The sequence below is a fragment of the Cervus canadensis genome, chromosome 3 (genome assembly GCF_019320065.1).
Source record: "Cervus canadensis isolate Bull #8, Minnesota chromosome 3, ASM1932006v1, whole genome shotgun sequence".
Classification (NCBI taxonomy): Eukaryota; Metazoa; Chordata; class Mammalia; order Artiodactyla; family Cervidae; genus Cervus; species Cervus canadensis.
The window spans coordinates 30,635,453-30,662,089 of NC_057388.1; the positions used below are offsets into that span (position 1 = coordinate 30,635,453).

Here is a 26,637-nt window from a genome sequence, read left to right on the forward strand (position 1 = left end):
AAAAAAAAAAGAAAGAAAAAAAGAAAGGAAAAAAAAAAAAACAAAACTATGCATCAGTAAAAAGTAGGACTTTAATCTCAAAACCCAACAAGAACATGAGAGGAAAGGAGAGAGTCACATCTCATGAACACTGATGTAAAAATCCAAAAGAAGAACAACTGAAGTATTTCATGAACTATCACAACTATGACTAAATTGGGTTATCTGATAAACACAGTGGTGGTAAACATAAGAAATGCTTTAGATACCGTGTACCACATTAACAGAATTGTAAAATCATCTAAAAATGAAGGAAAAGCATTCAAAGAAATTTCTTAGAAACCGAGGAATAAAAGGCAGCTACTTCAACTGGATAAAGGATATTCATCACGAACTTAAAAATGAAATAGTTATAATTTACACATTATTGTCTACATAGGAAAAAGGTAGGCAGACAAATTAGGATTTATAACAGTTTTAGAAGAAGCTGAATATAAGCTAACAGACAAAAATCAACTCACATTGCAACACCCACAAACACCTGGAAAACTTTTTTAAATATATTTTTTTAAATAGGCACTAAAAGCTGCAGATTCTTGTACATACCCAGCAAGAGACTTAAACAATGTTCCCAGCATTGTTTACTTGTTTATTCATGTATAAACAAGAGTGAAATCAAAACAGCTGCACATATGAAACAAAACTTAAGGAATATTTCCAAGTAAAATAAATTTTATACCTCAAAAATAGGCAAAACTGAATACCATCGTTTAGCAATAATACATATGTGGTAAGACTACTTCTTAAAATCAAATAAGTGATAAAAAATTCAGGTAAGAGGTCACCACTAAGGATGTCACAATGGAGGGGGACACATGTGGTTTCCTGATTTTAAAAACTGCCGTGTTCTAAGTCATTTACAGACGTGGTGATGTCACAGGTGTTTATTAGCACACTTGGTAATTTATATCCTTACTACTTTTTATGTATAAAACATCAAAATAAAAAATGAAGAAGTATTGGTCTAGGAAGCCATGGTGTTTCTAAAAAGCACAGCTGAACACAAAAGTTGAAGAAAAACATTAATGGAAAGGTAAAGATACAGGACTGTGAACAGAAGTCCAAGCAAAGGATTAAATCAAAGGGAGAAAGAATGTGGAATGTTAATACAATGGTTCTCAGTGATTATTTCTTCCAGGTTTTAAATGGAAACATCAGATTCACAAGAGAAGTACTACTGAAGCATGCACATTCTATAAGTTGTTAATTTTGTATTTCTTCTTGATTTTCTCCCTTTTCATAATTCAGTGGTTAGCACAATCTTGAATCTGACTTATAATAGTTCCTACAAGACACTCACTCAAGTGGGGGAGATTTTTAATAATTGAAAAAAGTAGGAGTCAATATAATTCACAGGTGGTCTTAAATGTTATGATATTTTGATTTGTAGTCCTTTACATTATCTTATTAATTATGACTTCTTTACAATAATTTTAAAGGTAGTTTGCATTTCCTAAATATGAGTACTCACCAATTGATATTTAAAAAGAAAGAAAACACGAAGAGAAAAGAAAACCAGGCTTCAAACAGATACCGTTCGTTATTTTTCACAGAACTAGAACAAATAATTTCACAATTTGTATGGAAATACAAAAAACCTTGAATAGCCAAAGTAATCTTGAGAAAGAAGAATGGAACTGAAGGAATCAACCTGCCTGACTTCAGACTATACTACAAAGCCACAGTCATCAAGACAGTGTGGTACTGGCACAAAGACAAAAATATAGACCAATGGAACAAAATAGAAAGCCCAGAGATAAATCCACGAACCTATGGACACCTTATCTTTGACAAAGGAGGCAAGGATATACAATGGAAAAAAGACAACCTCTTCAACAAGTGGTGCTGGGAAAACTGGTCAACCACTTGTAAAAGAATGAAACTAGAACACTTTCTAACACCATACACAAAAATAAACTCAAAATGGATGAAGCATCTAAATGTAAGACCAGAAACTATTAAAAATCGAGGAGAAATAGGCAAAACACTCTCCGACATGAATCCACAGCAGGATCCCTGATGACCCACCTGCCGATATGGAAAATAAAAGCAAAAATAAACAAAATGAGGACCCTAATGAAACTTAAAAGCTTTTGCACTTACAAAGGAAACTATAAGAGGTGAAGACAGCCCCCAAGATTGGGAGAAAATAATAGCAAATGAAGAAACGGACAAAGGATTAATCTCAAAAATATACAAGCAACTCCTGCAGCTCAATTCCAGAAAAATAAATGACCCAATCAAAAAATGGGCCAAAGAACTAAACAGACATTTCTCCAAAGAAGACATACAGATGGCTAACAAACACATGAAAAGATGCTCAACATCACTCATTATCAGAGAAATGCAAATCCAAACCACAATGAGGTACCATTACACGGCAGTCAGGATGGCTGCTATCCAAAAGTCTACAAGCAATAAATGCTGGAGAGGGTGTGAGAAAGGGAAACCCTCGTTACACTGTTGGTGGGAATGTAAACTAGTACAGCCCGCGTATGCGGAACAGTGTGGAGATTTCTTAAAAACTGGGAAATAGAATGCCATATGACCCAGCCAATTCCCCACTCTTTGGGCATACACACTGAGGAAACCAGATTCTGAAAGAGAACGTGCACGCCCAGTGCTGGCATCGCAGCACTGTTTATAATAGCCAGGACATGGAAGCACCTAGATGCCCATCAGCAGATGAATGGATAAGGAAGCTGTGGTACATATACACCATGGAATATTACTCAGCCATTAAAAAGAATTCATTTGAATCAGTTCTAATGAGATGGATGAAACTGGAGCCCATTATACAGAGTGAAGTAAGCCAGAAAGATAAAGATCATTACAGCATACTAACCCATATATATGGAATTTTAGAAAAAAGATTGTAATGATAACCCTATATGCAAATACACGCAAAAAGAGAACAACAGATGTACAGAACAGACTTTTGGACTCTGTGAGAAGGCGAGGTGGGATATTTTCGAGAGAACAGCATGTATATTATCTATGGCTGAAACAGATCACCAGCCCAGGTGGGATGCATGAGACAAGTGCTCGGGCCTGGTGTCCTGGGAAGACCCAGAGGAATCGGGTGGAGAGGGAGGTGGAGGGGGGATCGGGATGGGGAATACATGTAACTCCATGGCTGATTCATGTCAATGTATGACAAACCCACTGCAATGTTGAGAAGTAATTAGCCTCCAACTAATAAAAATAATTGAAAAAAAAAAAAACAAACAGATACCGTTCATTAAATAAATACTTATCAAGATCTGAGAGAGCCACACTGAACTAGGTGTGTGTGATCACCTAAGACAGTAACGTACCTCTAGCCTTAAAGAGTCTAGAATTTCCTTGATTTAAAAGTGGTATATACAAAGCTACTTAAAATGTAGCAGATAAATCCTACCTGAGAATGGTACATCTCTAAGAATGGTAGGAGCCCAGCCCCTCCAGAGGGAAATCCAACCATCTTCAGATACTTTCTTGCTGACAAATCGATGTAGTTCCTCATAAGAAAACTTCTTAGATTGCATCTTGGTTCTAATCAATTCCAGTGGACTTATTACAGTCACTGCGCCAACTGGTACAAAACAAGCGAATACAACAAAAGCAAAGCCATGCATTATGAAGACATGCATGCAGAAATGAGTATTTCATGCATTTTTATATTTTAAAATTTTATTCTGAAATGTCTTCAAACTGTATCTAGTATCTAATGATGGCAACATCCTGGCTCAGATTTTTTTCCTTGATAAAGGTATTTCACATACCTTACTCTTTCAAGAGCAGTTCCACAGCCATTATACATCAACCAGGACTATTATAAACCTCACTTCCACTACACAGAGAAAAATGTCCTTCTGATTAAACTCTGAATCTCAAAGTTTATATGATTAAAGACTCTGGCATTAATTAGACTCTGTGTTATTATCCTAAAATCTAGAATCTAAGGTCTACAATCTCAAATCTGAAAACTCTGCCGAAGAATTAACGGGATAGGTTGATCCTGTCCTGTTCTGATGGCAGTCTCCACACAATATGACCTCTAGAGCGTAGGTATTAACATATGAGGACAAACTACAATGCAAAATAAATCTTTACCAATACTCTATTTGAAATTCTCTATAAATGTAAAAATGTTAAAACAAGCTTTAAGTAGAAATCAGAATGAAAATATTGTGAATTTATTACTTACGTCTGGCCACAATTCCAGCAACAACTGGTATGCGGCTTTCATTCTCTCCTAATTTAGATCTCAGAAGAGCAGTTAATTGATCGTAGCAGGTAAAATAAATAACTGTGGCAGGAACTGCCATCACTCTGTTAGAAACATACAAAAAGATTTGCACAACACTGTCAAAAGGCTTAAACATATTCTTAAGTTATTATTAAGTACAAGACACAGTGCATGGTGCATGTGTGCTCTGTCACGTCAGGCCCTGAGACCCCATGGGCTGTAGCCCGCCACGCTCCTCTGTCCATGGGATTTCCCAGGCAGGTGTACCAGGGTGGGCTGACACTTCCTTCTCCAGGGAATCTCCCTGACCCGGGGATCAAACCCACTTCTCTGTGTCTCCTGCCCTGGCAGGTGCGTTCTTTACCAACTGCACCACCCGGGAAGCACAAAATGAAGATCCTTCTACTTTACAGAAGCTGAAAACCACAAGAAATCAGCTATGAGATCAATTTTTCTTTAACGATTATCAGTGTTTAACTTAGACAACAAAAAAATGCAAAGTAGGTTTCTGCTCTCCAGAGATTTGTAATGTAGTAGAGAAGACAAGTTTAGAGCACCCAGTCAGGTCGTAAATATGAAAAGACAAATAAATGGTCTTGACTTATTCTGTGTCTGGTCTTCATTCCCAACTACATACATTATGGTAACATGAAAATCACTAAAGTAAAACATCTTGTAAAATTTACTTGTAAAAAAGTACAAGCACAATTATAAAATGCTGTGGACCATGTCATACCTGCTTATAACTGAAAATGATGTCACCAGAATTATATATACATTCCAATGACATTCTTTCAAATGAAAATATTAACACAGAGTTATTAATTAAATACAAAGTGGAAGGTACTATCATGTCATCAAGATTTAATGCAACAAGAAACCAGTCTCTGTTTCTGGTCTAACCAAAGGACTATCACAGACCACACGTGGCGATGCCTAATACTCTACAGTGAAGTGTGGTGATGAGAACTTAGGAACAGGACTGACTGCTGCTCCGGGATCTATCACCAACCTTATAACCTTAGGCACTGTTTAGAGTATGTGCCTCAAAACTGACTGATGTGCTCCATAACAAGATAATTCAGAAAGAAATGAGGTGGAGAAAGGCAAGGTATTAATTGGAATTTTTACATTCAGCCTTACTAGCTTGCCATATGAATTCACCTAATACCTAGTTAGTATAGAATTATCTCGAAAAGAAGTATAAATAGCACAATACTTCTCATTATTTTAGTAAAATAAAAACTCAAATGAACACTAATTTCTTAATATCTGAACATGAAAAAATAAAAGTATGCTTGTGCCCCAAATCTGGTATCTTCAGAAGGGCCTATTTGTCTACTTGACCTTGGGTCATCTTCAAAGAATTTAGCCGCCCTTGAAATACTCCCTGTAACAAGGCTTTTCTGTATGTCTGGAGCACTAAACCAGCTTGCCTGCATTGATTTGTGCAAATGATGTGAGTTTTGGTAAGTATCTGCTTCTTTTTGGGGGGCTGGAGTTTCAGTAACCACAGCCAGTCGTGAACACAGCATGTGCCTATATCATCAGCCCCCACTGCAAACCCTAGACTCAGATTCAAGTGCCGGGAAGGCGGAACTCCTGCACTTGCGCGGCGGCCCGGGGCTGGGAGAGGCGCATGCGCCCTGCGTGTCACAAGTGGGGGTCTCGGGAGGACTCCACCTGGCCAGCTCCTGTTGCGCCTTTCCACTGATTCCGCTTCATGCCTTTTCCCCTCACTGATTCCACTTCATGCCTTTTCTCCTTACTGATTCCACTTCGTGCCTTTTCGCCTCAATGATTTCGCTTCATGCCTTTTCTCCTTACTGATTCCACTTCGTGCCTTCTGCGGTAACAAACCACAGACATTAGTATACGTCCTGTGAGTCCTTCTAGCAAATCATCAAATGTGGGGTAGTTGTGAGAGTCACAAAACAATGCTCTAGAAAATGAAAAGTTCTGATATTAAAAATGCATGATGTTGTCCCATCATACTGATAAGGCAAAACAAAACCACCACCATCACTAAGTAAGAAAAATACTAAATTTCAACTTACAATGTAGGAGGAAGGCCACTCCACAGGGATTTAATGCCCTCATTTCGAATGATTTTCAAAAAAGCATCCTAAAATTGTAACAGAAAAAAAGTGGTCAAAATAAAGAAAAAAGTTTATAGTGATAATTGGTATTTGATTCTTTTAAGCATTTATTTCTAAAATAAAAGTTTCCCAGATTTATATATGCCCATTCTTTAAACAGAGAAAAAAGAATGTTTCTCAACTTCCAGACACAAATAAAGCATTTCTAAATGACAGTTCCTGCTTACAAAATAAACCTATATTACTCAGCTTGGGATTGTTCTACTTAGGGCTGAGAAGCAATGTATTTTGAAGATTATTATAAAAAGGAAGTGGAGGGATGGCAGAAAGTTAGAATAACTCTCCTCTCCAATTATGAAATCTGACAGAACATTATTTAAACCCAGTATTTGAAAGCTCTGAGGAAGAACAAAAAGCAAGTAGAAGCTAGAGGGAAGCTTACTGTTAAAAGTCAAAGTGCCATGAATGAGGTTTGCACATTTACAGCTTTTTGCCCATGGGAGCTGCAAGGAACAGTACATTTACTTGCTTGAGACGGCAAACACCAGAGTTCAGGCTCGTAGACTAATCAGAAAGTCAGAAGGGAAATCCTGGGAAAAGAGGCTACAGAGGACACTGTTGTTGCTGTTTTAGTCGTTCAGTCATATCTGACTCTGCGACCCCACGGACTGTACCCTCCAGGCTCCTCTGTCCATGGAATTCTCCGGGCGAGAACACTGGAGTGGGTTGCCATTTTCTTCTCCAAACAGAGGACGTAAGGCCTTGAATTTAGAGACAAAGTCAGCCACAAGAGGTGGCTCACCACTCAACTGTGCAGCCCCAGGAGAAGACAACGAAAACAAACCAGACACCCCGCGGATGGCAGACGGGGTGGGGATTTCAGCTGCAGCCCACCACAGTGGTGCCTGAGTGTGACGTCTGAACCTAGCCAAAGTTAACTGCCTTTTGGAAAAGAACTGACTCTTGGAAAGAATATAAAAGAACCCAGAGTCTTTACAATGCATTCTTCGTAATGTTCACTATCCAATCAAAATTCATTAGACATAAAAAGAAGCAAAAGAAAAAGCAGTCATCAGAAACCAGCACCGAGATGATTAAGATGATGCTATCTGCAGACAAGAACTCCAAAACACCTATTATAAATGTGTGCAAGGGGTACAAAGATGATGGGTCCACAGTGCATGGACAAATTTGGAATTCAGCAAGGAAATAATTACTGTTAAAACTGCCAAGTGAAAATTCTAAACCTGAAATGAAAAATTAACTGAGTGGGCTTAACAGCAGAAAGGAGACAGCAAGGAGTCACTGAAAACAAATCTAAAATTAAATCAGAAGAAGGAAGAGAAAAATAATGAAGAAAAATGGGAACTTCCCCGTGGTCTAGCGGTTAAGACTCTATGCTTTCACTGCCGAGGGTCCAGTTCAATCCCTGGTCAGGGAACCATGATCCAGCAACCCACGTGGCATGGAAAATTAAAAAAAAAACACCAAACCTTTAGAAAAATGATCAGAGGCTCAGAGACCTGAGGGTAGAAAACTGATCAGAGGCTCAGAGACCTGAGGGGAAATATCAAGCGGTACAGCACTAGTTTATGTGGAGTCATAGAGAAAAGGAGAGAAAACAGAAGAGGAAATTACCTGATGAAATGATGAGCAAAAAACTCCCTGAATTAGTGAAAGGTATCAATTGACAGAGTCCCAAATATCAAAAAAAGAGAAAAAAGTGAATAAGAAAGAAATAAAACAAAAAACAATAGAGGAAAATGACAAAATACATACAGGGAAAGATGATTAAGTGAAGACCAACTTCTCAGCAGACACATGAAAGGCCAAAAAACAATGTAATGACACATTTAAGGTGATAAAAAAAAAAAAAAGGCAAGCCAGAATTCTGTATGCTGCCAAATACATGTCAAAAACGCTTTATTTAAAAAAAAAAAAAGCTTTATAAAGACATTTCTATAGAACAAAAACTTGGAGATTACCCTGCCAAAATACCTTCAATAAAGAAATGCTGAAATGAGTTCCTTAGGATGAAGGGTCATGGTGGCACCATGTAACTACCATCTTCAGAAAGGCAGGAAGGCCAAAAGAGGTGGGAAATATGTGGTTACAGGTAATATATGTATTTCTTTTTAACTATTTAAAAGACATAAGACTATTTAAATTGAAAATTCTAACTGTGAACTGTGGCATCTGTAAAGTACTAGGACGTGCCATCCGTGAGGCAACAGCACAGACGAAGAGGAGGGGGTAAGGGCGTCAGGACATGAGGGGCCTGAGATCCACTCTACTTGCGAGTCAGCAAGTCGGCCTGCATGGCATCATGAGAGCCCAGGTAAAGACGAAACTCTCTGGGGTGAGACATAAAGTCCATCATCGCAGCAACAGCAGCAGCCAGAGTACCGGCATTCTGATCCCTGTGTCCTGGGCCCCGGTTTCCACAGGCAGTGTGACGAAGGCCGGACGACACCTGAGCACACAGTGGATGCACCACAGGAGAGGACACCTGACCTCAGGGGATCCAAATCATTTACAACAGGGAGTAAGGATGCCTGTATCTTCCAAGGTCATTCACTCTCCAAACATACTTGAAAAGATGATCAGGAACAAAGGACAGACAATGCCACGCACATGAGATATGCCCAATGTGAACTTTTGAAGAACTGTTTGCCTAGAAACGGGAACTGAGGAATCAATATAATGTTATTAAAATTCAAACAAATAACAGAAAAGGAGGAAAAAAAGGAAACAATTAGAAAAATATACAAAAATAAATTGATACTACAATCATATGAAAAATTATATTAAAGGACTAAACTTTCTGATTAAAAGTTACTACATCAACAGCCATCTGCCTGCCAATGCAGAATCCACCTGCCAATGCAGGTTTAATTCCTGGGTCAGGAAGATAGCTGACTAGGAAATGGCAACCTGCTTCAATATTCTTGCCTGGAGAATCCCATGGACAGAAAAGACTGGCAGTTCATGGGGTCACAGAGGGTAACAGAACAAGACAAAACTGTATCACCATCTTGAGGTAAAAGAATGGAAAAAGATAGTGTTTACTACTATGAGAAAGCGAAAAGCTGCAAGCTGAAAGGTGGCTATACTACATTCAGATAAAAGACTTCAAGATAATGGACATTACCAATGACAATGAAAGAGATTTCATTATAATAAAGATGTATCAAAAAAACATATCAAGTGAATGTGTATGTTCCTAATAACTGAGGTTCAAAACCCTATGAGGCAGACCAGAGAGAACTAAAAAGGAAAACAGACATATCCTCAATCATATCTAAAGATTATTATATGGCATCTGGTCCCATCACTTTATGGGAAATAGATGGGCAAACAGTGGAAATAATGTCAGACTTTATTTTTGGGGGCTCCAAAATCACTGCAGATGGTGATTGCAGTCATGAAATTAAAAGACGCTTGCTCCCTGGAAGGAAAGTTATGATCAACCTAGATAGCATATTAAAAAGCAGAGACATTACTTTGCCAACAAAGGTCTGTCTAGTCAAGGCTATGGTTTTTCCACTGGTCAGGAATGGATGTGAGAGTTGGACTGTGAAGAAAGCTGAGTGCTGAAGAATTGATGCTTTTGAACTGTGGTATTGGAAAAGACTCTTGAGAGTCCCTTGGACTGCAAGGAGATCCAACCAGTCCATCCTAAAGGAGATCAGTCCTGGGTGTTCATTGGAAGGACTGATGCTTAAGCTGAAATTCCAATACTTTGGCCACCTTATGCAAAGAGTTGACTCATTCGAAAAGACCCTGATGCTGGGAGGGATTGGGAGCAGAAGAAGGGGACGACAGAGAATGAGATGGCTGGATGGCATCACCGACTTGATGGACATGAGTCTGAGTAAACTCTGGGAGTTGGTGATGGGCAGGGAGGCCTGGCGTGCTGCAATTCATGGAGTCGCAAAGAGTCGGACATGACTGAGCAACTGAATTGAACTGAACTGATCAGAGAAAAACAGAATAATTTTTAAAAATCTGCAGGAATTCAGCAGATGTAAATAAATCATCAGTCACCCTGACCTAATGGCTTATAGAACGCTATACGCAACAATTGCAGAATACAATATACACTTTAAAGAGCACAAAATAGTCACCAAGACAGCTCATACATAGGGCTGTTACACAAGACTCAATACATTAAAAGAAGTCTGAAAACTTAAGAGTATATTCCTTTGACCAGATTGGAATTAAATTAGAAATCAGGAACAATAAGGTATCTAGGAAAATATCCAATTATTGGAAAATTAATAATCCACGGCAGAAGAAATTACAAAGAAAATCAGAAAATATTTCAACTGATAATGAAAACACAACATCAAAATTTTGGGGACATATTTAATTTAGTGCTTTGAAGGAAATTCACAGCTTTAAATGTGGAGTTGAGGAAAAGGCTTAAAGTCAATAATTCATGTTTTCACCTAAGAAAGTAGAATGCAATGACCAAAATAAATCCAAACAAGAATTCTGATTTCTGGTTCTGCATGTAAAGAGCTTGGAAGCATCACTTCTATGCTCACAACAAGAAAAAAACCTGAACAAACTGAAAAATCAATTCCTCTTAGGATAATCAGAGAATTGAGGTCACTGGTCAAACTGCTACCTTGAGCACTGGTTAAGTGAAACTGAAGTCGCTCAGTCATGTCTGACTCTTTGCAACCCCATGGAGTGTAGCCTACCAGGCTTTTCCATCCATGGGATTTTCCAGGCAAGAGTACTGGAGTGGGTTGCCATCCCCTTCTCCAGAGGGTATTCCCAACCCAGAGATTGAACCCGTGTCTCCCGCATTGTAGGCAGACGCTTTACTGTCTGAGCCTGGAGAGACTGTCAAATACAGAGACTCACTCACAGCACAGTAGAGCAGAAGCCCAAAGTCAGAACCAGCGCCAAGAGGAAAGCTACAAGCTATATCTGACAAATGGCTGGAAGCTCAGTGTAGACTAACTGGAGAATCAAAACCTCTGAGGTGCTACTATGACAGGGCCTTCACGCTTTCGTGACTTTTAGCCCCTGAGCCCTACCAGATCCTCATTGTTAAGATCAGAGAGAAATCCCCTCCTGTTTCCAGCAGGGTAAGGGGAAAAGAAACCAGTTTTCAAATATGCCCCAAATCTCTATTCTCCTTTTTTTAAAGGGTAGAGCTCTTGAAATATTTCAAATAGAAGCAGCTATGGAGTCTAGGGATTCATGGAAGACAACAGGGCGTTTATGAGTCACAAATCACAATAAATCATGTCACATTCTAAAAAACTACTAACACAAACTCTGTATAAAATTTCCTATGAGTCACTGTACCAAGCTACACTCCTTAACCCTCCAAATGGATAACTCAAGGGACTTACCTAGCAAAGTTGGACAACCTGGAACCTCAAACATTATTAGCTTAAGTTTGAAGAAAGAACTCGGTGGCATGAGTGAAGTTCGAGGGCACTCAAATGAACAGAGGCTTTACCTGTGGTAATCTCATGATAAACTCATAGGCGTTGGCTTCCTTCACAGCTTGCTTTATTTCATCCATGGTGACATTTCCACGGCCGTAACGGATATTTTCAGCAATGGTGGTAGCAAAGATCACTGGCTCCTGACTCACCACTCCAATTATTTCCCTCAGATACTTTACATTAAATGTCCTAATATCCTGCCCATCGATGATAATCTGGAGAAACAAGACACTTCCATTAAATCTTTTAAACCATCTGACGTTGAAAGCATTTGTCACCAAAAAAGCCTTAGCTAATGTGTGATTCACGTTGTAGAGCAGAAACCAAGACAACACTGTAAAGGAATTATCCGCCAATTTAAAAAAATAACAATAAATCCACTGGATCCATACAAACTGATGAGCTATTTATGATTTTACCACATGACATGTAAATAAAATGGTGCTAATAAAATTTTTTCTTTTCCTTTTTCTGGCCATGCCACTTGGCTTGCGGGATCCTGGTTCTCAAGCAGGGAATCAGATCCAGGCTATGCAGTCAAAGTGCTGAGTCCTAACCACTTAGAGCGCCAGGGAACTCCTGCTAATAAAGTTTCTTCACTAGCACTCACATAATATTAAAGTCAGCACCAGTGATTTATATCTTTATTCTTTTAAGAGACACTTTAGTGGGATTATCAGCTATTTCTGCTTGCTGTGTTTACAAAGGTGCTATATTTTGAATGCTTTAATCTTTTATTTAAATTATTACCATTCAATTTATACACTGGAATCTATTATTTTAATTGGGGTGTTTTCAACATTGGTGAAACCATCTTTTAAATAATCTTTATCAGAACTTGACATATTATTTTTAGAATATAGCTCAATAAAATCTGTTTGCTGACAAGACAAAAAGAAAAAAAAAAAACCTTAGCTAATATTTAACTTATTTCAGTGGTTAGAAATGGGAATTCGAAATAAAGAGCAATGTGCAAGGCTAAGAATAAAGTCTATTCTCTCTTTTGATTTTATTATCTTATGTATACTGTTTTTCATGGATGGAATATTCTCCATAAATGATTATATATTGCTATGTATTTTGGCATAACTACAATTTTTGCTTACCATTATTAAATCTGAATTAAAATGGCCATTTACCTGCCTAGTCTACATATCACTTTGATGGCCTTATGATGTTTTACTCTACATAATGTGTCAATACCACAATGTACTTCTGCATTTCCCACCTGCAGAGTATTTGGCTTCGTGCAAAGAACACTGAAGGACAATCATAGTAAAAGGACAGAATGACCAGACTGAAGAGTATGTTTCATTTTCTCTTCTCCAATAATAATTGCTTAACTCACAATGACTGGCACATGTTGGGTATTTATTATTTGCTGAATAAAGGTTGAACAAACTCTCTAAAAAGATTTTTAATAATTTACAGTGTCAGCAGGAATATACAAATATATATTTGCTTCACTGTAATTTACTGGCTTTTATCACATTAATGTCTTTTCTAATTAGTAAGTATATGGTGTAGGTTATATTTAATTCATATATAAGTGAAATTCAGCATTTCTTGAAACTTTTTTACAAATCTACATTTATTCTCAAGAGATATATGCATGGCCATAGCCTCTGATAGATTCATATTAAGTTATAAAATAGTAATATAATAGTTTTACCATGTATCATAAATTTTTCATTTCAATTTCTTTCTTTCTTAAACTATAGTTTTACTGATTTTTATTGGAGAGAGGGTTTAAGGGAAAATTGAATCAATCAACTGTACCACTGGGCATTTTTTCCATTATTTCAGCAGTAAGAAAACTTAATTCACAATTTGAACAGTGAATATCTCTGAGTTATAGAATTTCTAAAGACCTTTTTTTCCTGCTGACATGTATTTTCTTTTAAAAATGTATTACTCCAATAGTAATTTTTAAAATAAGATGTTTTCTAACACTTATCCGCAATGTAAGTATTTACTAGGCTCTCTTTTAAAAATGAAAAAAATTGTTTATACTTAAACCAACCTAGAGTTTGCTTTAGGAAATGAGAATGGGCCCATGTTCCTACTTGGTATATCAGATTTTTCAAAGAAATTTTGTTAATTTTATTAAAGAAAGTAAATAATTCGTGTATCCTAGAATCTCTGTCCTATGTTAATGCCTTTTTGTGTTTTTTTTTGTTTTTCTGTGTAAATTGTAAACTTCTGTTTTCATAATTACAATACATTTCAATGTCAGGTAAACTCAATGTTTGCAAGTCAGTACAACTGAAGAAATTTGAATATTTACTGTGGGCCCCTATTTATTAATATTAAATTTACTGATTTTGAACACTGTTTTGTGATTAAGAGAATATTGTCTTCTCAGAAAACACATTCTGCTTTGCTATACGCCTGAAACTAACACAACATTGTAAAACAACCTATAATCCAATAACATTAAAAAAATCAAATTATATTCTAATGTATGTGAGGGTCAAGGGGCGATAATATCTTTAACTTACTCTCAAAGGTTCAGAAAAAAACCGGTATGTATGTTTGTGTTGTGTTTTATACATACACATAAACATGTAGTAAGAAAGAGATGATAATAAGGCAAGTAGGTCAAAATAAAAACAATTAATAAATCTGGGTGAAAAGTATAGGTGAGTTCCTTACTTGCAACTTTTCTGTAAGTTGGAATTTATAACAAAAATTTTAAAAGATCAATGGATGGCCATTACTGTTTCTCATGTCCTCAGTTTCTTGGAGACTGTTCCACTTTCCCCTTCAGATATTCCAACACTGAAGTTTTTAACATTAAAAAGTAACAGTTCACACATTATAAATCACATCTGTGTGCATTAGTTAATAATTCCTGAACTGGAGGAATCAACCTGCCTGACTTCAGACTATACTACAAAGCCACAGTCATCAAGACAGTATGGTACTGGCACAAAGACAGAAATATAGATCAATAGAACAGAATAGAAAGCCCAGAGATAAATCCACGAACCTATGGACACCTTATCTTTGACAAAGGAGGCAAGAATATACGATGAAAAAAAGACAACCTCTTTAACAAGTGGTGCTGGGAAAACTGGTCAACCACTTGTAAAAGAATGAAACTAGAACACTTTCTAACACCATACACAAAAAATAAACTCAAAATGGATTAAAGATCTAAATGTAAAACTAGAGACTATAAAACTCCTAGAGGAGAACATAGGCAAAACACTCTCTGACATAAATCACAGCAGGATCCTCTATGACCCACCTCCCAGAATATTGGAAATAAAAGCAAAAATAAACAAATGGGACCTAATGAAACTTAAAAGCTTTTGCACTACAAAGGAAACTATAAGTAAGGTGAAAAGACAGCCCTCAGATTGGGAGAAAATAATAGCAAATGAAGAAACAGACAAAGGAGTAATCTCAAAAATATACAAGCAACTCTTGAAGCTCAACTCCAGAAAAATAAATGACCCAATCAAAAAATGGGCCAAAGAACTAAACAGACATTTCTCCAAAGAAGACATACAGATGGCTAACCAACACATGAAAAGATGCTCAACATCACTCATTATTAGAGAAATGCAAATCAAAACCACAATGAGGTACCATTACACGCCAATCAGGATGGCTGCTATCCAAAAGTCTACAAGCAATAAATGCTGGAGAGGGTGTGGAGAAAAGGGAACCCTCTTACACTGTTGGTGGGAATGCAAACTAGTACAGCCGCTATGGAAAACAGTGTGGAGATTTCTTAAAAAACTGGAATTAGACCTGCCATATGACCCAGCAATCCCACTTCTGGGCATACACACTGAGGAAACCAGAGCTGAAAGAGACACGTGCACCCCAATGTTCATCGCAGCACTGTTTATAATAGCCAGGACATGGAAGCAACCTAGATGCCCATCAGTAGACGAATGGATAAGGAAGCTGTGGTACATATACACCATGGAATATTACTCAGCCGTTAAAAAGAATTCATTTGAATCAGTTCTAATGAGATGGATAAAACTGGAGCCCATCATACAGAGTGAAGTAAACCAGAAAGATAAAGACCAATACAGTATACTAACACATATATATGGAAGTTAAAAAGATGGTAACGATAACCCTATATGCAAAACAGAAAAAGATACACAGATGTACAGAACAGAATTTTGGACTCTGTGGGAGAAGGCGAGGGTGCGATGTTTTGAGAGAACAGCATCGAAACATGTATATTATCTAGGGTGAAACAGATCATCAGCCCAGGTTGGATGCATGAGACAAGTGCTCAGGCCTGGTGCACTGGGAAGACCCAGAGGAATTGGGTAGAGAGGGAGGTGGGAGGGGGGATCGGGATGGGGAATACATGTAAATCCATGACTGATTCATGTCAATGTATGACAAAAACCACTACAATAATGTAAAGTAATTAGCCTCCAACTAATAAAAATAAATGGAAAAAAAAATAATTCCTTTACACAATTAGTCTGTACTATAGCACACAAACTTAACACATTTCCCTTCATATTTTTTTTTTCCACTAGGAAGACAAATTGATACAGAAAAGTTAAGACTGTAGTTTCAGAAATCCAGGTTATTAGCATACATTAACTGAGAAAAACATAAATGAAGAGAATGACTCCTTTCTCTCTGGGCATGGTGAAACATCTACTTTTAGTTCGGCTTTTCTCAGAAGATGACAAAAAACAAAAACACTTAACATACCAGGACTCAAATATCTATCTACTATCTGCCATACAGAGAAAGACCAGCAAGAGAGCAAAACAATGTCCCTACCAGAAGCAATGCCATAAAGTTAACACACTCGAGTCCTTGGTCTTTATGAAGATGTCATCACTGGGCTCCCTGCATCATGGGATCACTCTGCCCTCCTATTTGGGAGAAGTCACTGTCTACTCCCAACAAATGGGGAGACCAGGCCAGAGAGGATGAATGCCAGAGTCAGGGCTCAACCTCCCTGCTTTGTAAAATTTAGCAAATGAGGAAGAGAGGTGGAGTGCTTCCAAGCTGACAAGGAGAGGGGACCAACCAACATGAGAAAAAACAGACTCGGCAGTGAGGACACCTCATCCAGCCAAACAGCCCTCAACACTTTGACGGGGGTCTGAAGGTACCACTCTAGAGAACATTCTGAAATGATACATTTTCATAATGCCCCTAAGTCATCATCAAGGGGTCAAACTGTGTTCCATGTCCTCTGTTTAGAAAGACAGGGAAGTGCAGGTTTTAAAACATGGCTAGTTGAATGGTTACATGGTGTCCTGACCATCACTGACATGGAAAGAAGGTCACAATATCTTGTTTATAAAAAAATTTACAAAAAGATATGCATAATACAATTTAGGTTTTGAGAGAAAAAAACCCATATACAGAAAATAATCTGGAAGATACACACCAGAAGTTATCATTAAGTGTATATGGATTTTTAGATCATAAGTAATTCTAAGTAATTTCTCATTTTTAAAAGTATTCTAATTTTTTGTATAACTAGTATGTATAATTTCTCTAATCATAAAATGAACTTGTTTTCATTTTATAGAAGAAAAAAAACTAAAATCACTTTTCATCTTGTATTTGAATAGCCAATATGATATAAATTTAATGTTTTCTCATATTATGATCTATGTATAATAATGTTTACTTTCTTATATAATGAAAATCACAGGCACAACGAGGATGGTGCCAATTGATATTTGTTCATTCATAAACTCTTTCCATCTTTCTTTATATGCTCCATGTTTCTCAACTGGCCTAACCACATGTTACGCTCTGTGTATTCTAGAAGGCCAGCTCTGCATAGGACTGAGCAAAGATTTGCCACAAGTAAAAAGGTTAGAACTATGGCTCATCCTTCAAAAAGGAGGAAAATGAAAGAAGAGGTAGAGAGATAAACAATATTTTCAGATTTGTCACAAATATTAGGAAAATGACTTACTGTAATTGCATTTCCAATAGTGTATTCTTTGGCTATAACTAGAGTGGATCCATACCAGAAGGCCAGTGCATATGATGCATATATTAGCAGGAAGGCAGTGCCCATAGAAATGTTCGCTGAAATAACTTTTTAAATTCCAATCCTTTTGGCATTTTCTAGATGTTTCTGATACCTACCCGAAAATGAAGGGGGAAATATGATAATAAGAATCCATAATCTTAGCTATATTCCCCTCCTGGACAGCTAGAAGTTTAAGAGACAAAAGTCATCAAACAAGAAACCCGTGGAGATACCCAGCTACCTGGGAACTGAACCAGTGCAGGGTCAGCCTGGACCACAACCCATCTGAGCCTTTTCTCTACTGGCCTGGACACAACTCCCTCAGTCCCCACCAGTCCCACCAATGTTCCCAGAGCTGATCCAGGACTGAACGCCCGACCCTGGGAGAACCTCACCATCAACCTTCATGGCCAGCATCACAAGTCAAGGTTAAGGAGGAAGAAGAGAAACCACGCCCACCAGGAGTGACACCAAAATGTAAACACTGTTTGGGACTCTTAAAGCAGTTACATTCTCAGGACAGGCTACTTTGTCTTCTCTGCTGTCCCACTGGGTGAAAGGGAAAGTGTGAGTCACTCAGTCATGTCTGACTCTTTGCAATTGCATGGACTGCAGCCCACCAGGCTCCTCTGTCCATGGGATTCTCCAGGCAAGAATACTGGAGTGGGTTGCCATTGAGCTTCCTGACCCAAGGGTTGAACCTGGGTCTCCTGCATTGCAGGCAGATTCTTTACCATCTGAGCCACCAGGGAAGCTTGACCCCATTGGGTAAGGGATGCAAATTCTACCTGTTTGTGTACTTATCCTCCAGTCTTTGCTTTTTTGCTTCGCTTTGGTTTCCGTTTTGTTCTGTTTTTGATTAAGCCAGGGTACAGGGTACAAAGAGGTCACTACTTATGGGATATAGTTTCTTATTCAACTTTTTTAGATTTCAGTTTCATCACTTGTAAAATGGAATTACTTTTTAAAAATTGAAGTATAGTTGATTTACAGCATTGTGATAGTTTTAGATGTACAAAGGGATGCAGCCACACACACACACACACATTTTTCAGATTCTTTTACCTTACAGATTATTACAACATATTGACTACAGTTCCCTGTGCTGTAAGTAGGTCCTTGTTGCTTACCTATTTTATATAGAGTAGTGAGTGTATGTTAATCCTGAACTCCTAATTTCCTCCCCCCTCCTTTTCCCTTTGGTAACCATAGGTCTGTTTTCTATGGCTGTGAGTCTGTTTCTGTTTTGAAATAAGTTCATTTGTATCGTTTTTTAGGCTGCCTATTGTCGTAGGATATCTGTCTTTGTCTGGCTTACTTCTCGTAGGATGACAGGCTCTAGGCCCATGCACAACGGCTGCAAATGGCATTACAAAGTGGAGGTACTGATGCCCACCTTGCCAGATGGTGCAAGGTGGACAGACAATGTGAGAAAGTTGTTAGAACAGTGCTGGCACACAGTTGGGGCAATCTGATAAATCCTATTCTTATTCTTATTGCCATTGTTTTAGAATTTAATCTCTTCCTAAATACCACTCATTCTATTATTACCATAAGTTTAAATATTTAGTAAAATCCGTTATTACTGGCTTCTGGGATTTGACATGAAGGTACACATGTCTAGAATGGTTCTGTTAAATAACCATGTTTTTTTTCCATCAATTTCAGTTAAGCCTGTCATTCCATGATAGATGCAGAGAGTATATAAAATTTAATTTTGGCTCCTTAAAGTCAGAAAAGAAAAAATCCACTGGATGTACAATGAGACTTTAGGGAAAATATCACATCCATTAGAATGTTTCTAACAAAAACAAACAACACCATATCTTTTTTAGTTTAACCAAATAAGATGCTGAGAATTTATTCATTTTTAAAAATGCATCCTGCCACCCAAAATTATATCTTTTAATTACTGAAAGCACCTGAGCCTCCGGTGCTCTTTCCTCAGTGCTGGGCGAGGCACTGACTCAGCAGAGCTTTGTCCCTGGGGGGACAGCCAGCACCCCACGCCCGGGGCTGTGCTGAATCCCAGGGGGCCCGGCTGCAAGGTGCGGGCAGGGAGCTTTACATCTGCCCCAGTGACACGGGGTCCGGGGACACTGGTGGACATGCTATAATTACCTTTGCTTAGATGGCTCGCCTTTTGCAGCTAATGGAGCGGCACTGATTACACTCACATCCTGAGGTGTGTGGGCTACTGTGTGCAGGAAACAGCAGTGAGAGAAAAAGGAAGCGGTTAGAGAACCAGGCACAGGTTGGCTGTCAAGAGGACTTAAGGAATAGAAAAACGGAGAATGAAAAAGAGGGGAGTGGGGACCTTTGCTTTCAAGGCTAGAGAATTTCCTGAGAATTTCTCTTTCATAGAGGCGGGGGCATCAGGAGTCCCGCAGAATGGCAAAAGAACATATTTTACATGGAGTCATACTTCAGTTATATTAGGGTATGTTATTATTTAAAGAAAACTGGTTGGAGAGTTGAGTAGCCTTTATTAGGGGGTATGTTCTGGCCCATACATTTTTGTCCGTCAACTCCCCTTAGAGCAGAGGTACTCAACCTATAATCCCTGGTTAAGGAATTTGACCAGGGAAAATTTTACACTTTTAATTTTGTTAACCGCTAGCCAAAATTCAGCATTTCCTTCGATTATCAGTGCAGGCAACAAGCCCCTGTAGCGTTAGCAGTAACTGTGACTGTGTTGCCAATAGAAACCCCAGATCATTTTCATTTCATGTTCTACTTTTCACAGATATCTTGAAACACATTTTACCCCCAGACCTACTTTGAATTACAGTAGGTATTAGACCTATAGTTAGTTCTTGATATTCAATAGGTTAAAAATAGAGACATGGATTTCAGTTCAGTTCAGTTGTTCAGTCAAGTTCGACTCTTTGTGACCCCATGAACCACAGCACGCCAGGCCTCCCTGTCCATCACCAACTTCTGGAGTCCACCCAAACCCATGTCCATTGAGTCGGTGATGCCATCCAGCCATCTCATCCTCTATCATCCCCTTCTGCCCCTGCCCCCAACCCCCCGCCCCCAGCATCAGGGTCTTTTCCAATGAGTCAGCTCTTGGCATCAGGTGGCCAAAGTATTGGAGTTTCAGCTTCAGCATCAGTCCTTCCAATGAACACCCAGGACTGATCTCCTTTAGGATGGACTGCTTGGATCTCCTTGCAGTCCAAGGGATTCTCAAGAGTCTTCTCCAACACCATAGTTCAAAAGCATCAATTCTTTGGTGCTCAGCTTTCTTTATAGTCCAACTCTCACATCCATACATGACCACTGGAAAAACCATAGCCTTGACTAGACGGACCTTTGTTGGCAAAGTAATGTCTCTGCTTTTTAATATGCTATCTAGGTTGGTCATAACTTTCCTTCCAAGGAGTAACCGTCTTTTAATTTCATGGCTGCAGTCACCATCTGTAGTGATTTTGGAGCCTGAAAAAATAAAGTCACTGCCACTGTTTCCCCATCTATTTGCCATGAAGTGATGGGACCAGATGCCATGATCTTAGTTTTCTGAATGTTGAGCTTTAAGCCAACTTTTTCACTCTCCTCTTTCACTTTCATCAAAAGGCTTTTTAGTTCCTCTTCAATTTCTGCCATAAGGGTGGTGTCATCTGCATATCTGTGGTTGTCACTGCTAAAACATTGCACTCTTTTTCTTCAGGCCTATGCTTTGATATGTGACTCTGTGTGGATGTCAGCCTTCATGCTCTTATTTCAGTCTACCAGTGTTCTCAGCCTTATATTAAAAATGCTGATGGAAGAAGAAAGCAAAACCTTTGTACTATGCTTTGAAAGATAGTAAAATTACTAGGATGAAAAAGCCTATAAGTCAAATTCAGTTTTCAGATTTCTGGTGAACCTGATTATCTTCATTTTCTTTGTTGTTTTGGGAGATTAAGAATTGGAAAATTTTTATGGTATAAACTGTGGTATAGTTTAGAAGTTTGTTGTGATAAATTCCTTACCAGTGAACAAGACATTGTCAGTACCAAAGGATAGTGATTACATTTTATAGATTGGTAACTGTGATTCATAGTTGCTGAATGATTTACTTGAGGCATCTTATAAGTAACATAGAGCTAGCAGTATAAGTACAGTTGAAGTGATGGGACCGGATGCCATGATCTTAGTTTTCTGAATGTTGAGCTTTAAGCCAACTTTTTCCTCTCCTCTTTAACTTTCATCAAGGGGCTCTTTAGTTCTTCTTCACTTCCTGCCATATGGGTGGTGTCATCTGCATATCTGAGGTTACTGATATTTCTCCTGGCAATCTTGATTCCTGCTTGTGCTTCTTCCAGCCCAGTGTTTCTCATGATGTACTCTGCATAGAAGTTAAATAAGCAAGGTGATAATATACTGCCTTGACGTACTCCTTTCCCTATTTCGAACCAGTCTGTTGTTCCATGTCCAGTTCTAACTGTTGCTTCCTGACCTGCATACAGGTTTCTCAAGAGGCAGGTGAGGTGGTCTGGTATTCCCAACCCTTTCAGAATTTTCCACAGTTTATTGTGATCCACACAGTCAAAGGCATTGGCATAGTCAATAAAGCAGAAATAGATGTTTTTCTGGAACTCTCTTGCTTCTTTGATGATCCAGAGGAGGTTGGCAATTTGATCTCTGGTTCTTCTGCCTTTTTGAAAATGAACTTGAACATCTGGAAGTTCATGGTTCATGTATTGCTGAAGCCCGGTTTGGAGAATTTTGAGCATTACTTTACTAGTGTGTGAGAGGACTACAATTTTGTGGTAGTTTGAGCATTCTTTGGCATTACCTTTCTTTGGGATTGGAAGGAAAACTGACCTTTTCCAGTCTTGTAGCCACTGCTGAGTTTTCCAAATTTGCTGACATATTGAGTGTGGCACTTTCACAGCATCATCTTTCAGGATTTGAAATAGCTCAACTGGAGTTCCATCCCCTCCACTAGCTTTTTTCATAGTGATGCTTCCTAAGGCCCACTTGACTTCACATTCCAGGATGTCTGGCTCTAGGTGAGTGATCACACCATCGGGATCATCTGGGTCGTGAAGATCTTTTTTGTATAGTTCTTCTGTGTATTCTCGCCACTTCTTCTTAATATCTTCTGCTTCTGTTAGGTCCCTACCATTTCTGTTCTTTACTGAGCCCATCTTTGCATGAAATGTTCCCTTGGTATCTCTCATTTTATTGAAGAGATCTCTAGTCTTTCCCATTCTATTGTTTTCCTCTATTTCTTTGCATTGATTGCTGAGGATGGCTTTCTTATCTCTCCTTGCTATTCTTTGGAACTCTGCATTCAAATGGGTATATCTTTCCCTTTCTCCTTTGCTTTTTGCTTCCCTTCTTTTAACAGCTATTTGTAAGGCTTCCTCAGACAGCCATTTTGCTTTTTTGCATTTCTTTTTCTTGGGGATGGTCTTGATTCCTGTCTCCTGTACAATGTCACGAACCTCCATCCATAGTTCATCAGGCACTCTGTCTATCAGATCTAGTCCCTTAAATCTATTTGTCACTTCCACTGTTTAATCTTAAGGGATTTGATTTAGGTCATACCTGAATGGTCTAGTGGTTTTCCCTACTTTCTTCAATTTAAGTCTGAATTTGGCAATAAGGAGTTCATGATCTGAGCCACAGTCAGCTCCTGGTCTTGTTTTTGCTGACTGTACATAGAGCTTCTCCATCTTTGGCTGCAAAGAATAAATAGGGTAAGCAACCACAAATTAGGAAACCGTAACACAGCCTGAAATAAAAAACAAAGGAAAAGAAAATTCACACAAGATATGCAGGAAGAAGGAAGAACTCAACTACAGTAGAGAGTTCATACTTTAAGGCCAGAAACTAACTAAAGGGGAAGAAGGCTATCTTGAACTTGAAATCAGCTGGGATACTGAGAAAATCCAATGGAAATATCTGCAAGATAAACAACAAAAGTAACTAAGGATCCAATTTCAGTGGACCTTCTGTCAAAGATCATGTATTAATATTATGCTTAGAAGTAATTGGCCAACATTAGCAGATAGGGAAGATGGATAAGTTCAGAAGCAAGCAAAATAGGTACCTGTTGATATGAAGTTATTTTTCTCAGAAAGCTAATTCTAGCCTGACACCTAAATAAACTGATGTACAGAAATCCTATGTCCCCAAATTCCTGCATATTATACTTTTTCTTTTTGGCTGCACTGGTGGGCCTGCAGGATCTTTGTTCCCTGACCAGGGATCAAACCCATGCCCTCTGCAGTGGAAACAGAGTTGTAAGCATTGGACTGCCAGGGAAGATCCCGTGTATACTGTAGAAAGAATAGCTGCAAATATGGCTGAGATGTAAAGATTATAGTCACAATCTTCAATTCAAATATTCTATTTCATTGACAGGCTATGAATAGGCCCTGGAAAATGAGCTCAACTAGTCAAAGACTAAGCAAAGAAAAGAAATGTCTACATTTTACAGGCCTCAGGTTAGGGTGACTAAGTCACATCTCTGTGGCAGCAAATTTCTACAATGTGAATCTCAGCTGCACAGTGATACAAAGACACAGGCAATCCTGATTCAATCGATCAATTTAGAGAATGTGTCTGGGCTGAATCGTTCATTGCGCCACGGGGCATCCTGTCTTTCACTATTTAAAATGTTCACATAACCCTCAAAGTGTAAGCAGAATGAATCTGGTTTCTTAAATAGAAGTCAAAAATGAAGATCTTAGAGTTACACACTGTTTAAAATGTAAGCTTGGTGCTCAGGTTCTGACACGTGTTCCCAAGTATCAAGGCTGGCTAAGAGTGCTATACACGCTAGCAGTCACTGCGAGCTGCAGTTCAAAGGCTCAGGAAACCTGCCACCTGAGGCATCTGTTTAACCCTTCAATCCTGACACTTGCCAGATGTGATTCACTGAGTAGATTAAGTACTTTGCTCTGCACTACAATGAATAAAGACAGGTGTAATCTTTGCCTGCAGACTTTTCCAGACAAGCAGTAGATCTTTTCTCCCCCACAAGTATTAATAAATGGAGGCTTCTATGGTGGCTCAGATGGTAAAGAGTCCGCCTGCAATGAGGGAGACCTGAGTTCGATCCCAGGGTTGGGAAAATCCCCTGGAGAAGGAAATGGTATCACACTCCAGTATCCTTGCCTGGGGATGGACTCTGTTTGAGGCCTGAGCAAAACAAAGATATAAAAACAGGATTTAGAACGGGATTGTTCTGTGGTGTTTTGATACTCAATACCAGTTTTTTACAGAATAAATATTAACCTGTCTCTACTGGGCAGCATCTTGCTGTGTAGGGCCTACTCCCAAGGCTTATTAAGAGAGCTGGTCAGCTGGAGTTTGGGATTCTTTGGTCCACCCAGGTCAAGAGTGCTACATTTCTAGTGTTTCTTACCTTCTCAATTACCTTTTGTATTTTGGTATATGCTAGTTATAGAAATATATTCTCCTCTATATTGAAGGGGTTTGGAATACACTTGTCCTGTTAATCTCTCCTGCTTTGAATTTGAAAATAAGCAAATAAAGTTTCTGTATCACTGGGGTACCTTCTATTAATATAATCCCTTATGATTATACAGTGGAAGTGACACATAGATTCAAGGGATTAGATCTAATAGACAGTGCCCGAAGAACTATGGATAGAGGTTCCTAGCATTGTACAGGAGGTGGTGACAAAAACCATCCCCAAGAAGAAGAAATGGAACAAGGCAAAATGGTCATCTGAGGAGGCCTTGTAAACAGCTGAGAAAAGAAGAGAAGCTAAAGGCAAAGGACAAAGGGAAAGATACACCCATCTGAATGCAGACTTCCAAAGAATAGCAAGGAGAGATAAGAAAGCCTTCCTAAGTGAACACTGCAAAGAAACAGAGGAAAACAACAGAATGGGAAAAACTAGAGATCTCTTCAGGAAAATCAGAGATACCAAGGGAACATTTCATGCAAAGATGGGCACAATAAAGGACAGAAATGGTATGGACCTAGCAGAAGATATTAAGAGGTGGCAAGAATACACAGAAGAAATATACAAAAAAGATCTTCATGACCCAGGTAACCACGATGGTATGATCACTCACCTAGAACCAGACATCTTGGAACGTGAAGTCAAGTGGGCCTTAGGAGGTATTGCTACAAACAAAGCTAGTGGAGGTGATGGAACTCCAGCTGAAATATTTCAAACCCAAAAGGATGACGCTGTGAAAGTGCTGTACTCAATACAGAAGCAAATCTGGAAAACTCAGCAGTGGCTACAGGACTGGGAAAGGTCAGTTTTCATTCCAATCCCAAAGAAGGGCAATGCCAAAGAATGTTCAAACTACCATACAGTTGTGCTCATTTCACATGTTAGCAAGGTAATGCTCAAATCTTTCAAGCTAGGCCACAATATTACATGAACTGAGAACTTTCAAACGTACACGTTGGATTTAGAAAAGGCAGATGAACCAGAGATCCAACTGCCAACATCCACTGAATCACAGAAAAAGCAAGAGAATTACAGAAAAACATCTGCTTCATTGACTATGCTAAAGCCTTTGACTGTGTGGATCACAACAACTGTGGAAAATTCTTAAAGAGATGGGAATACCAGACTACCTGACCTGCCTCCTGAAAAACCTGTATGCAGGAAGAAGCAACAGTTAGAACCAGACATGGAACAACAGGCTGGTTCCAAATTGGGAAAGAAGTACTTCAAGGCTGTATATTGTACCCTGCTTGTTTAACTTATATGTAGAGTACATTATGTGAAATGCAAGGCTAGATGAATCACAGGCTGGAATCAAGACTGCCAGGGGAAATATCAATAACTTCAGATATGTAGATGACACCACCCTAACG

The 26,637-nt window shown here is 38.7% G+C and overlaps 1 protein-coding gene and 2 long non-coding RNA genes across 4 annotated transcripts in view; all 3 read right to left on the minus strand.

Moving 5' to 3' along the window:
- Positions 1-3,289: 3,289 nt before the first annotated feature.
- On the minus strand, positions 3,290-8,980 carry LOC122438227. The gene is made up of 4 exons (XR_006268487.1): positions 8,961-8,980; positions 6,328-6,395; positions 4,229-4,353; positions 3,290-3,613 (listed from the first exon to the last, which is right to left on the minus strand). It is a non-coding gene; the product is annotated as an uncharacterized LOC122438227 (long non-coding RNA).
- An 8,924-nt stretch (positions 8,981-17,904) lies between these two features.
- Positions 17,905-23,420, minus strand: LOC122438230. 2 transcript variants are annotated; one of them, XR_006268491.1, is made up of 3 exons: positions 23,374-23,414; positions 19,954-20,029; positions 17,905-17,944 (listed from the first exon to the last, which is right to left on the minus strand). It is a non-coding gene; the product is annotated as an uncharacterized LOC122438230 (long non-coding RNA). The 2 variants fall into 2 exon arrangements; XR_006268492.1 differs by lacking the exon at positions 19,954-20,029 and having other exon boundaries at positions 23,374-23,420.
- Positions 23,421-23,448: 28 nt separating this feature from the next.
- Positions 23,449-26,637, minus strand: part of LOC122437796 (translation initiation factor IF-2-like) — a 69,235-nt gene continuing 66,046 nt past the window's right edge. The window contains exon 6 of the mRNA XM_043462329.1: positions 23,449-23,507. The gene's annotated coding sequence lies outside the window, so the exon portion shown is untranslated. The remainder of the gene's footprint in view (positions 23,508-26,637) is intronic.